Here is a 14,793-nt window from a genome sequence, read left to right as displayed (position 1 = left end):
CTTCTTTGCCTTTCACTTCTCTTCTTTTCATAGCTATTTGTAAGGCCTCCTCAGACAACCATTTTGCCTTTTTGCATTTCTTTTTCTTGGGGATGGTCTTGATCACTGCCTCCTGTACAATGTCACGAACCTCCATCCGTAGTTCTTCAGCCACTCTATCAGATCTACCCTTTGAATCTGTATGTCACTTCCACTGTATAATCATAAGGGATTTGATTTAGGTCATACCTGAATGGTCTAGTGGTTTTCCTTACTTTGTTCAATTTAAGTCTGAATTTGGCAATAAGGAGTTCATGATCTGAGCCACAGTCAAGCTCCTGGTCTTATTTTTGCTGACTGTATAGAGCTTCTCCATCTTTGGCTGCAAAGAATATAATCAATCTGATCTTGGTATTAACCATCTGATGATGTCCATGTGTAGAGTCTTATCTTGTGTTGTTGGAAGAGGGTGGTTGCTATGACCAGTGCGTTCTCTTGGCAAAACTCCATTAGCTTTTTCCATGTTTCATTCTGTACTCCAAGGCCAAATTTGCCTGTTACTCCAGGTAACTTCCTACTTTTGCATTCCAGTCCCCTATAATGAAAAGGACATCTTTTGGGGGTGTTAGTTCTAGAAGGTATTGTAGGTCTTCATAGCACCATTCAACTTCAGCTTCTTCAGCATTACTGGTCAGGACATAGGCTTGGATTATTGTGATATTGAATGGTTTGCCTTGTAAATGAACAGAGGTCATTCTGTCATTTTGGGGATTGCATCCAAGTACTGCATTTCAGACTCTTGTTGACTATGATGGCTACTCCATTTCTTCTAAGGGATTCCTGCCCACAGTAGTAGATATAATGGTCATTTGAGTTAAATTCACCCATTCCAGCCCATTTTAGTTCGCTGATTCCTAAAATATCGACATTGACTCTTGCCATCTCCTGTTTGACCACTTCCAATTTGCTTTGATTCATGGACTTAACATTCCAGGTTTCTATGCAGTATCGCTCTTTACAGCTTCGGACTTCACTTCCATCACCAGTCACATCCAGAACTAGGTGTTGTTTTTGCTTTCGCTCCATCTCTTCATTCTTTCTGGTGTTATTTCTCCACTCATCTCCCGTAGCATCTCCTGGGCACCTACCGACCTGGGGAGTTCACCTTTCAGAGTCCTATCTTTTTGCCTTTTCATACTGTTCATGGGGTTCTAAAGGAAAGAATACTGAAGTGGTTTGCCATTCCCTTCTCCAGTGGTCCATGTTTTGTCAGAACTTTCCACCATGACCTGTTCAAACTGGGTGGCCCTACACGGCGTGACTCATAGTTTCATTGAGTTAGACAAGACTGTGGTCCATGTGATCTGATTGGTTAGTTTTCTGTGATTGTGATTTTCAGTCTGTCTTCCCTCTGATGGAGAAGGATTAGAGGCTTATGAAAGCTTCCTGATGGGAGAGACTGACTAAGGGGGAAAACTGGGTCTTGTTCAGATGTGTAGGGCCATGCTCAGTAAATCTTTAATCCAATTTTCTGTTGATGGACATCTGTATAGGACTTCCCTCATAGCTCGATTGGTAAAGAATCTGCCTACAATGCAGGAGACCTGGGTTCAATCCCTGGGACAGGAAGATCCCCTGGAGAAGGAAATGGCAGCCCACTCGAGTATTCTTGCCTGGAGGATCCCATGGACAGAGGAGCCTGGCAGGCTACAATCCATGGGTCACAAGAGTTGGACATGACTTAGTGACTAAACCACCACCACCAGTATTATGAGTCTTTCTTAGTCTGAATATTCTAGATGACTGAATTTTCCATATTTAGAGATATAACTTTTGTTTAAAATATGTCTAAAAATACATTACCCACTTCACAACACTTTTAAGCATCTGTTTTTATCATATAACATAAATTCAGGTATGAGTACAGACTGTCAGGTTGTCTGACCCAACACTAAATGACTCCAGTCCTAACAGTGAGTGATTCTACTTCCTCTGTTACATCCTCCCTATTTGTAAATTACAAGTTCTTTGTGTTTCCCTCTACCAATGTTTATCTCCTCCTCAACTCACAGATCAAGAAAGCAAGCTTGATAACTTAGTAAGTGCAAAAAGTAACTATAATTCTAATTTCACAGGCAGTAATCACAAAGTGTACCCTGGGTAACCTGGGGAGTAAAGTGAATAGGTTTTGTGACAGCTCTAATCTGAGGTTACATATTTGATTGGAAATTCTGTGCTAATAGAAAGGAGCCTTGTAAAAAGCAAAGCTCAGTGGAACGGATAAATAATTTAGTATAGCTAGCTCATCTTCTACTTAGGATTATAGGTTTAGAAGAGGACATGTTTAAAACTTTTAATTGAAAGAGGATTTTGAGGTGATTGGTGAATGATGAAGGTTTTGGGGGTTACCCATTATGAACCAATTGGTGATTCCTTCTTCAGCATTAAACCTTTTATCCCTGCTGTTCAAAACTATCAGTATTGACTCACTTGAATGTAACCTATTGTTTTAAAAATCCTGCTTAACCATTATATGGTTAGATACCACCCCACTATATTTAAAAATACTGAAACAACAAAGATCTACAAGAGGTAGTGGAGAACAAGATTTATATTTGATTAGAACTTTCCCTTCACATACATTGCATAGGAGCCATGCAACAAGACTGCATGATAACGGCATAGGTATCATTCACTACCATGGCCCTTTGCCTAAACAGAGACACTGGGACTCAATAGATAGAGGACATGTGACTTTGATAGAGGGCCCACAGATGGAGGGCATGTGACTTTGTGAAGGTCCAGGGGACAGCGTTGGCACATAGCGTTGGTCTTCTTACTCTGGATTTTCCTCTACCCCTTACTCTTCTTTGGTGACCCAAGAACCAAATTGCTGCTTCTGCATGTCTAGCCATGACATCCCCATTGACAACAATGACTTAATTTCCCAGTTTCCTTCCCTTTAGTCACAGATGGTAACCTATAGTGTAGATAAATCATCACTTGCTAGAATTGGAACAGACCTTGGTGATCTCTTTTAATGCCACCATTGTGTTTGAGTATACTGGTGCTCCTAGAGGAGGAAATGGCAACCCACTCCAGTGTTCTTGCCTAGAGAATCCTATGCACAGAGAAGCCTGGCAGGCTGCAGTCCATGGGGTTGCAAAGAGCAACTTGGCAGGCACGCATGCACATACTGGTGCTCGGAGAGGTTTTTTACCCTCCCAGTGTCATACAGCACACCCTTTGCAGAACAAGGGGCAACCCAGGGTTGTTGATATGCAGTAATGATCAACTAGCCTTGGCCATGCTTCTTAAACTTTAGTCGCTTGAATATGGCCTTCGAGATTCTTGTGATATCCTTGCACAAATACTTCCTTAATATTTTTCTTCAAGTCAACCCCATTTTTAAAATCTTAAACACCTATTTTAGCTTTGTCCTAGGCAAAAATTGCCTTTGTCCTAAGTAAAAACACTGATTTGACTGTTTCCCCTTTAAGTATAATTGACAATAAATGTATAACTCAAAAATAAAAAATTCACATAATTGTGTTACATTGTAAGACTCAATTACTACTGGCAGTATTGGAGAGGCATCATTCTGTGCCATTCTCTAAAATCTATTCTGTGCCATTTCTCTTTAGCTAATTATTTAGTCCATATGATGCTCCTTGGAGCACATTTCAAATTGAATCTAAGACTAAGTGCATGTGAAAATTTAATAAAGACTGATTTGATGACTGGGAAGTTACTTAAGGACCCAGAGGTCTCTTAGGAGGAAGAAGATAATGCAGCCATGAGTGGAGTGAGAGTGCATTCTCTGCCTTGCTTTCCCATCCTTGGGACACCCATCTTCCCTCATGGAAAGGCGCTCTCAGTGGACGGGCTCATGGCCAGGTCATGCCATTATTCTGAGAATGGAGCCTTGAACATCATGCGTTGACCGCATCAAGGAAATCACCCTTTCCTTGTGTCCCTCAATCAACAATCAATGCCTAGAAACAAATGCATGCCATGAAACATGGCATCAAAGATGTGTTTAACTTCATGGCATGTTTCCTGGGATTCCCTGCCCACCACATGTATATGCACATATACACACGATTCAGCCCCCAAAATATTCTTCCAATTGGCTTTCAGGCACCTGATATTCCACTATTAAAATCATTTTATTTGCCTAAACACTTCTCTATTTTAAAATTTTAGCCAGCCAGGAGGAGGTAACTCTATCCATGATCTGTACTTTAATGTGAATAAGTGCATTCTGTCATTTCACAAGAAAAGACTTGAAGTGCAAAGAAGATGAGCGACATGGGGACCGTGGATAGGAGAGTAGGTGGCTAACCTCAGGACTTAAGGAGGGGGAACGGGGAAGCAGTCAGTCAAGCAGTTCTCTGTCCATCACTGCAGAGCTACAGGGTAGGCAAATGACTTCATAAAGAGAAGGAAGCAATTATTTTGTTGCCAGCAAAGTCTCCTATGTGATCAAAATGAAAGTTTGCAGGAAATTGGGTCTGCAGAACTAAACACAGGAAACAGCTACCAGCAAATCTGTGGCCACTCCTTAGATACAACAGCGATGAGACATTACTGTTTGCTGGGCTTGATTCTGTTCCTTGAAGCAACTACTTCTGGAGGCCTGGTCTTGTAAGCAGAAAGTCAAGGTCCCTTCATGAAGATGGAAATGTACTTGAGTCTCTGTGAAACTAGTTTTTAAAAAATCATCATTAACAGACACTAAGAGACAAAGCAATGATAATATATTTTCTGCATTTCTACACCATACTATGTTCTTAAGGTTAAGTCTGCAGACTGTTCTGAGAAGTACATGGTAATGGGATTAACTTTCAAAGAGCCCAGGCTGTAAGAAATAAGCATCTAATCGTACATCCTCTGGTGAGCTCATGGAAACAAAAAAAGATTTGCCACTGGAAATCTTAAATGAGTTGACTCAGTGTCACATCCATACAAAGTCATTTTCTATTCCTGCTTAGAAATATCTAACCACACTCTATTTCTCATGTTAATATGACTATATTAATGAATGGCCAAAATTTGAATCTTATCTTTGGTTCATGGAACTTTTAATATCTTTCTGTTCCCAATCTTTATGTTTTTCTTTTCATTTTTGTTCCTATTTATTCTTTTTTCCTCTTTTCTTTCTCCCGCCTCTATGCCTCCTAGTATCTGGTATTAGAAAGTAGCTCCCAAGCCCGTATTGGACTTCTCTCTGGTTCTATCCCAAAGACCTGGCCCATCATCCCATAAGTTCCTCTCTCCTCCTCCCCTCCTACATACCTTTGTAGTATCACTATATCCCAGTTGGATGGTGTCCATTTTCAGCATTATTTAAGATACTGCTACTAAGAGAATGGTTGTGGTTTTTTTCCTGGTTTCCTTGGTACAGTTAGAAAACTATAGGATGACATGGAAGTTTCCAGAACATCCTCATTTTTTAAACACTGTGATCTGCCAGGCAGTAGGTCAGTGACTGCTTTGTGTGTATTGTGTAATATGTGTCAGCCATATACACACCCACTTGAATGTTTCTAAGACACATGTGCAATAATAAAATAATAATAAAATAACTACTTGATGAATCTTAGACAGTCAGGATTATAGAATACCAAATATAAATTTTTCCCGCTACAATATAGGTGGGTTTTGATTATGCAATATAATTATCCCTCCCCCAATAGAATTGTTAGTCACTCAGTCATGACCCCATGGACTGTAGCCTGCCAGGCTCCTCTGTCCATGGGATTCTCCAGGCAAGAATACTGGCATGGATAGCCATTCCCTTCTCCAGGGAAATCTTCCTGACGCAGGGCCCCACAATAGAAATTGACTCTTAAATGTACACAGAAGCTGTGTGTAGTGTTACTCAGGGTGCAAACAAATGACCACCTGAATCAGAATGACCAAGTGTGCTTTTTAAAAAGACACTTTTCTGAATCTCCTCCCAAACCTGAATCACATTCTTTGGGGGAAGGCCTGGACATCTGCAGTTTGAGAGGTTTTCTTAAGGTCATTTTCAGAGCATCTCAGAGTCTGAGAAACATACGAAACAAAGCCGCATTTAAATGTAGAAGATTTGCTATTATGTTCTTAGTTTTGATTCTTAAAAATATGGATTTTCATAGGTACCTATGACTCTGATTTGCTCAGAGTGCGGTATGGCTGTTCATCACACTGCATATGTTTGGGATCTGTCACAGTAAGGACAGCCTGTCTGTCATCAGTTACACTGGGTGACTTCCAAGGAGGTAGTGGATCAGATTAAGTCCCAGGAAGCCTCTCCCGAAAATGTGTTGAGATGGAGGTCTTTGGTAATTCTTTGGGATAGCGCATTTTGATTTTGCTGGTTTTGATTCAATCCTCTCAGTTGGCCTTGGCAGCTCATGCCCCGTGTTGAGACAGTCCCTGGCAGAGTTCCTAACTGGGGCATAGGAATACCAGCCTGTTATTAGGACCTAACAACCTACCCACTTTGGGCTTAAGGCCCCAGTCTGGGCCCTATCCCTGGCTTCCGAGACACCAACGACACCTTCTCTGAATCAAGCCTTATTTGTTTCTTAAACCTTTGCAGCCTTTACACCATTGAAGTTCATGCATAGAGTAGAAGTCCCCTGCGACTAAGGGCTTGGAGGAGCCTGTAGGAATTCGCTGTCTGTCAGCAAAGCCCTGTGAGCTAAGCTCAGTTTCCCATCCAGATTTTATCAACTAAACTAGTGGAAGGAATCCATGTCACAGTTGGAGAATATGGGCTTTTCTATATTCTGAGGAAGTTGTTCTAAAAATAGGCCTGTGGAAGACCTAGCAGGGAAAAATAGGAGCAAAGAAGGCATTTTAAAAAATGATTGTGAAATCTCTTCCTGAAAATGTACAGATACAGATTCCTGTTTATCTTCTTCCTCTGACCCGCAGCACCCCACCGATGGGGGTGGGGTGAGGTGGGGAGTAACTCAGGGAACAGGAAGGGGGAAGGGAATCACCATAAATCTGAGCTGATTTGGAAAGGGAAGGATGAAGCAGATACTCAGCAATCGATAGAGCAACGACTTGTTTTGCGGTAAATGTTTACGGCTCTGTTGCTGGAATGAAATCCTGCTGCATCAGAACATGGACCATTAGAGGTGAAATGAGTTCACCTAATGCCCTCGGTGTGTAATTGGTATGCATCCCTCCTCCACAAACAGCAGCCCAACGTCCCTGGCTTCCAGCTAGAGAGAAGGTTTTAGATGATTCTTGACATCTTCTTTACCCTTTTATTACTTCAGGATTCCACAGAAAGAGAAAAATGACCATGTCTCTTTCCTTAGCCCTTGCTTGCAGGACGGGATGTACAAATGGCACTTAACGCTTCCTTCCACTCCTGAAAGTGAGGAAATGCAAACAATGAGAACAGGAGGCGGTTTGTTCCTCCACTGCCTGCTCTCAAGGAGTGAGGCCCTGCTCTGCCTCGAGGGGAGAAGAAGCCATGCCTGTGTTTCCTTGTCACGCAAAGGGAAGGGTGTGAAAAATGCTTTGACTGAAAGCTGAGTGCACTAATTGATTGTTAATGACTACGCAGCCCTAAATGTCTGGAATTTGGTTTAGATTCAATGTAATTTGACATTTGCCAACCATTATTAAATCCCTTTGATGCTCTCCCTGTGCAGCAGTGATGAGCAGCTGATTGGCTCTTGGGGTTGGAAAATGAGCCTGGCTGGGCACTGAGTCAATGGGGTATCTGGAAGGCGGCCACCGTCACCCAACTCCCCTCAGCCTCGCCAGCCTTTCACGCGCTGGCATTCCCAGTGCCCTGTCTTCTCTGCCCCTTTCCTGTCTCTGTAGGCTCTCTTTCCTTGCATTTCCCCTCGTTCTCCAGGTCACATTCCCTTTCTAGCTCCAGTTCACCTGCCCCTTTAAAAGCAAACAATCTTCTATTCTCTTGCTTTCTCTAACTCAAAAGCCAGCCTCTCTCTGGAAACCACAAAAACAGTAGAATTGTATCAACATTAAAAGGTGAATAAAATTTTGTAGGAGGTTTACATGAAAACCCACTGTGGGAAAAATAGTCGCTGAGAGAACGGGAGAGACTTAGCCTTCTTCGGATTTCATTTCTGTTTTCCTTTGCCTGTTTGCTCTGTCCTTCCTTCCATAAACAAGCTTCTTTGCTTCCTCATCTATTGTATACTGTCCAGCATCCCGTTCACCTGAGCCACCCCCAAATATTAATAAAAATTCCTTAGTTCCAGCCCCGGCAGAACCTATCCCCTGGCTTCCCACAGGAACCGACAATGGTCTCAGGGTCCTAATTTCCCATGAGAAAGAATTTAATGGGCCAGGCTCAGATCTAGGGCTCATCACTAGTTGCATCAGCTGTTGCTGGGGTGGAGTGGGGAACAGAGGCAAGGCATGTAGCGTTCACTTTTCCAGAGCTGAGAGTGGGGAGGTAGAAAAGATGGCAGACCCGGTGCAATGTCCAGGAGCCAACCTCTTCATTTTGGGATCAACTGTCTCAGAGTATCCAACACGACCTTGCAAACAGTTCTGTGTTTTCTGTGTCATAATTTTTTAATGTACTCCAGTACTTGCATTAACCCACTTACTTTACCAGAACCAATCCCTCTCTACCTACACTTCTGCCAAATCTCCTTTCAAAAGATTTAAAAGGCAGGGGGAGGGGGGGAATCAGAAGATCCTTCAAGACAGATCCCTGAGAATTAAGAGTAGAGCTGCAGCAATGAGAGGAAAAAATGCATAATTCCATGACAGTAAAGACAAAGATGGATTTTGTTATCAGTTCATCTCTGAAGCAGCATGAAAGGGGTCAGGCAGAAAGGACAGGGGAGGAGTCAGGAAACCTTTTCCTGGTTCTAACTAGGCCTCTGATGAGCTGTGTGGCCTGAGGCAAATCACTTAACCTTTCTGGGCCTCACTTTTCTTGAAAAATAAAAAAGAATAAATTAGATGAATTTTTAAGTCATTTCCTCTTCTTCAGTTCTGGGATAATATAACTTCAAGAAATATTTGATAGAGAAATTATAGGCAGCCAAAGAATTTGATTGGTTCCAAGGAGGTATTCATCTTTCCATTCATTCTTTTAATTCACTAGGCAAAAATTAGTTTTTTCATGTTTTAATTCATTTAATTAGGGCCTTCCCTGGTGACTCAGATGGTAAAGGACCTGCCTGAGATGCAGGAGACCTGGGTTCAATCTCTGGGTCAGGAAGAGCCCCTGGAGAAGGAAATGGCAACCCACTCCAGTATTCTTGCCTGGAGAATCCCATGGACAGAGGAGCCTGGAATTTTTTAATGCTAGCTCATCTCTGGGCTAGGCTGTAGATGTGCAAATGGCAATGTGCAAATATGATCCCTATACTCACCAAAGGCACAATTTAGCACACTAAGGAAAATCTTTATCATCTGCATCGCAGTATTTCTGAGATAAACCTTCTTTTATGTAAATACAATTCTGTTTTCTCCTGTAGCACTCTTCATACATTGATGATGTATGGCTTCTTTTTCTTTGTCTAACTGGGCTAGAAGCCTTCCCTCTCTCAGTGAGACACTTTGAAACCCTAACACTCAGCTGCTAAGGAAAAACATGGCCATGACCAGATAGAGAAATTTCCCTGCTTTTCCATCTTCTTCAGTATCAGGTCTTTCTAAGCAGACTTTCCCTTTAGGTTCAGAAATTCCAAAAACATCAGAAGTCTTTATATTCAAGGATAAATATAAAAGCATTGTGAAACACCAGCAGACACTAATTACGAATTATTCCCCACATGGACTGTCTTGATCTCTCTGAGCCACTTGAAGATCATTTCAAGAATTACACAGATGAATCCATGGCAATGATGGGAGTGGGGCCTGGTGAATGTTGCCTACTCACTAGGTACTGGAATCATTATCGGTACTAACAGAAAGCTGACATATTTCAGGGCAGAGTTTCTTAGTGTGTGTTGCTCAGTCATGTCCGACTCTTTGCAACCTCATGGACTGTAGCCCACCAGGCTCCTCTGTCCATGGAATTTTCCAGGTAAGAATACTGGGGTGGGTTGCCATTCCCTTCTCTAGGGGATCTCCCCCACCCAGGAATCGAACCCAGGTCTCCTGCATTGCAGAGGGATTCTTTACTACTGAGCTGCCAGGGAAGCCCATGGAATCTAATTCTAGCCCTTGAGAAAGTAGATCCGCCGCTCCCATTTACCCCAAGACCTGGATCAGGGGCCTCTGCTTCAGGCTCCAGGAAGGAGAGAGGGCATGCTGGCCCCTCTCCTGCAGCCACCCCAAATGTGTGCCCCTATTCCTCGGCCAGCCCAGATCCCCCATCACTGGAGGGACCAGTGTTTTCCAGGCTCAATCCTGCTCTTCATCCCCATGAAGCAAATCAATGTGTTCTCAGAAAACACGACCCCAGTGGAAATGTTTGCCATTTTCTTGGCTAAGTGTTATTTTTTCCATACTAGAGGTCTGATTTCCTGCCATTCTTGGAGAGTACCGAGAGGAAGAAGGGTCAGGAAGCTAGGCCCAGAGGGGAGCAGTGATTAAGCGCCCACTCATTTCCATCCTTTTCCTTCACAACTGCGGGAAAGGACTCTGCGGTGTTTCTGCATCGGTTATTTTTGTCCAGAAAAAGACAGTGTCTTTGTGAAGAGATCCTAGATGAGATGCACGGCAGATTCAGCATTTTCCCTTTGGTTCTGTCACTCACCAGCAGTGTGGCTTTCCTGAGTGCCGTCTCCCTGGGCTAGTTTCCTCAGCCCTTAAAAGGAGACAATACCAGCCTGAGAAATGACTTGGATTTCCTTCCAAATAAAATGTCAGGCAAGTCTAACATACTATTATTATTGTAAAAGGCTTCTGTCTTGGGAAGTAGCACTCAGTTAGAGGTGAAGAAAAGAGAGGGCAGCCTTGAGAAGGGAAAGGCCCCAGACAGGGTCACGGAAGAAATATTCTGAGACATTGTCTCCTCCAGCCCTCCCCTCTCTCTAAGAGGAACTTAAGAGTTGTTTTCACCAACCAGTCACAGGCTGCACTGCTTGCAAGAGTAAAGCTGTTTTAGTCTAATGGACCTGATTGATTTGATTATGTAGATTTTCAGTTACAGCTCTCCACTTATGTGGTTCAGTGCTAAAGAGTCTGCCTGCCAAGAAGGAGATTTGGGTTCCATCCCTGGGTGGGGAAGGTCCCCTGGAGAAGGAAATGGCAACCCACTCCAGTATCCTTACCTGGGAAATCCCATGGACAGAGGAGTCTGGCCGGCAATAGTCCATGGGGTTGCAGAGTTGGGCACAAATCAGCAACTAAACAACAACAACTCCACCCACAGGTACAAAATACAGAGAACGTGATTTATCCAAGTGTTCACTAGTGATATAATGAGATAATGGAGAAGGCTATATACTCTTTTTGATGATTGTTTTAATACTTTGTCCATAGCTTTAATACATTATCTCATTTAATATTCATAATAAACATGTAAGGTCAGGAGAACAGATCTTACCCAAGTCAAATTCCCCATCTCCTTTTTGCCTTTTGAATGAGGAAACTCAAGCCCCAGGGAGCTTGAGTGACTAGCCCAAAGTCCCAGAAGTGCTAACCAAAAATCAGCGAAGGGGTACACGACTCTGAACCAAGGAAGGGAGAGCCTGTAAGAAGGGGGAAGGGTGCCAACCCTAGGAGCAGGGGGTAGAGATTGGACCCATGAGGACCACAATCACCCTTGAGGCTGCATACTGGGGGGCTCTCCCATCTCCTTCTTATTGCATTTGGATGCTCCTGCTACTTATCTGGTCTTGCCCCCACAAGCTCCATGTATTTCCTGGTCACCAAATCATAAGATTGTATCCAGTGTCAAGGTCCTGGAGCCTGAGTGATGGTTGCTGCTGCTGCTAAGTCGCTTCAGTCGTGTCCGACTCTGTGCGACCCCAAAGACGGCAGCCCACCAGGCTCCCCGGTCCCTGGGATTCTCCAGGCAAGAACACTGGAGTGGGTTGCCATTTCCTTCTCCAGTGCATGAAAGTGAAAAGTGAAAGTGAAGTCGCTCAGTCGTGTCTGACTCTTAGCGACCCCATGGACTGCAGCCCACCAGGCTCCTCCATCCATGGGATTTTCCAGGCAAGAGGACTGGAGTGGGGTGCCATTGCCTTCTCTGGAGTGATGGTTGAGTATCTTCAAAAGAGATAACAATCATATGAAAGCCAGTACACTGGCTGAAAGGGTAGGAAAAAACCATATTTCACTCTTGTTAATACGATTAATATGGAGCCTGTTCTGGAAAACAGACTGCTTCTCTTGAATAGTAAACTCTCAGGGACCCAGATTCCTGGCATAGAAAGGAAAATCTATTTTCCGCCCAGCGCATAGCGCCTGAAATGTAGTAAGAGTTCAGCAGATGTTAGCTGTTCTTATTAATATTATCATGAACAACTTTCCCCCAGGGGGATGAAGTCGTCAGCCTAGAAACATCATGACTGATATTAGACCACAGGGCTGGCGATCATTACAATAGTAGTCTAGGACTTTCTATGGGAGGGCAGGGGGAAAGGAGAAGGAGAGAGAAGACAAGATGACTGGCGGCCTGGGCTTCTCTCTAATGAAGAGGCTCAAATTGATACCTCAATCATTTCACCAAATGAGATGGTATCCTCAGGTTCAGAGTCACCCTGGCAGGACTGAACGAAGCCATTCATCAAACAGTTTTAAACTTGTATTCTATTTTTGGATCAGACTGCCTATGGTTCCCCAAGAATAAATATTTTTCATAAATCTTTAATTATCTTGTGAGATTAAATTGCATTACAATCCTGTTTAACTCTGATTAGGTTAAATATAAACACAAGTTATGGGATTCAAGATGTGCTAAATTTTTTAATGATTTTGAAGCCCCATTTTGACTTGCCTTCATTTTAAAAAATATTACGTAGGTGCTCCCAAATGTCAGAAATGATTCTGAGAGTTCCTGGCTAGAGATTATCTAGTTTAGTGATTTTTAAAGAGAGGTGCACATCTGAGTCTCTAGGAGAAATTCTGGAAAAACAATGCCCCACTGACCCCAAAAGTCTGATTCAGGAGGTCTGCTGCTGCTGCTAAGTCACTTCAGTCGTGTCCAACTCTGTGCGGCCCCATAGACCGCAGCCCACCAGGCTCCGCCGTCCCTGGGATTCTCCAGGCAAGAACACTGGAGTGGGTTGCCATTTCCTTCTCTAATGCATGAAAGTGAAAAGTGAAAGTGAAGTCACTCAGTCGTGTCCGACTCTTGGCGACCTCATGGACTGCAGCCTACCAGGCTCCTCTGTCCATGGGATTTTCCAGGCAAGAGGATTGGAGTGGGGTGCCACTGCCTTCTCTGGATTCAGGAGGTTTAGGTGTGTCTAAACCTGCACCGGGAAGGCAATGGCACCCCACTCCAGTGTTCTTGCCTGGAGAATCCCAGGAACGGGGGAGCCTGGTGGGCTGCCGTCTATGGGGCCGCACAGAGTCGGACACGACTGAAGCGACTTAGCAGCAGTAGCAGCAGCAAACCTGCACCTATTCTGAGTTTCTGGTATCCTGACCTCCAGTTTTGATTAAAATCCACTGATGGGGTCCAGTAGGCTCCGCCAAGTCTTAGTCCAGGGCTCCTCCCTCTAGCTCACAAGCAGTGTCAGGTACTGACGTTTGCCCTGAGCTGGAGGGCCTGGGGCAGGTGTGTTGCACTTTTCCAATATTAGCAAGCGGAGTCATTTGTTTCTTGCCATCCTTATTAAATCAGAGCCCCCAAGCAAGACATGAGGTGGGAGGGGGTGGGGGCTCTTAAAAGCCACGTATATCTGATTTTAGAAACAATAAAAGGAAAAGGCCATCTCTCTCTTTCTTGAAACTTGGTTTGGGAGGCTTATGTCCCCAAACTTGAATTGCTGATGAACTGCAAAGCTTGCTTTACAAACAGACTTTAGTTCCTGATGCCACTAGGCACAGAATTGTGAGAGGTGAATTTCTACTTTCTTTCTTAGAGCTTCAGCCACCACCACTCCCCCCAACCCCAACTCTGTGTCTTGCCCTAGGGTCACTCCTCCGGAAGAGGGGCTGAAGTCAATAGGCTCAGCTTCTCCCCTCCAGGACACATAGGACAGCTGGCCTTTGTGCTCCAGGAAAAGATGGGCATTTGTTGCTGTGCCTTAGATTCCTGAGGGAACGGTGCAGGACGCAGATGCTGCCTAGGAAAGACTGACTGTGTGGAATGCTTGTGCTCTCAGAGGGTCATGGCACATTAGCATTGGTCTTGGTGACTCTCAAAGGGACAGGGCATTCTGTCTCCAGATTTCATTCAAATTCTGGACTTGATGTCTGCATATTTGACACTAAATCATATCCTGCCTCAGGAAGTCAATGATTGTGTCTTCTGTTGTTCTATAACTTTATGTGAGTGACTCTCATCTCCCGCATTCGATGGTGGGCTCCCAGAGCAGGAACTGTAAGCTGCTTGTCTTTGTGTCTTTATAGTGTACTGCACAGTGTGGGCGCAACTGATTTCAGATCAAATGAATAAAAGAGTTCAGGAATTAGTCCCAGTTTAGTTCCTAATTGCTAGCACTAATAATATTACGTCATATCCAAAGATATGATCTTTAGGCCTTGTCTCTAGTTGGCAGAAAAGTGAAGATCAGGAAAGTGGATCATTGAATACAGCCCCGTCGTTAAGGGTGGGACTTTGCCAATAAATAGATCTGGGCTTTGTCCATTATCAAGGAATCTTCAATGGACATCACTATTTTGAGTTCCTAAAGTTTCTTGAATGTTGGAAAAATGAAGAAGAAAGATAAGAATGGGTGGTAATAGAGG

Source organism: Bos indicus x Bos taurus, chromosome 2 (genome assembly GCF_003369695.1).
Source record: "Bos indicus x Bos taurus breed Angus x Brahman F1 hybrid chromosome 2, Bos_hybrid_MaternalHap_v2.0, whole genome shotgun sequence".
Lineage (NCBI taxonomy): Eukaryota > Metazoa > Chordata > Mammalia > Artiodactyla > Bovidae > Bos > Bos indicus x Bos taurus.
Note: the sequence above shows the minus strand (reverse complement) of the source record.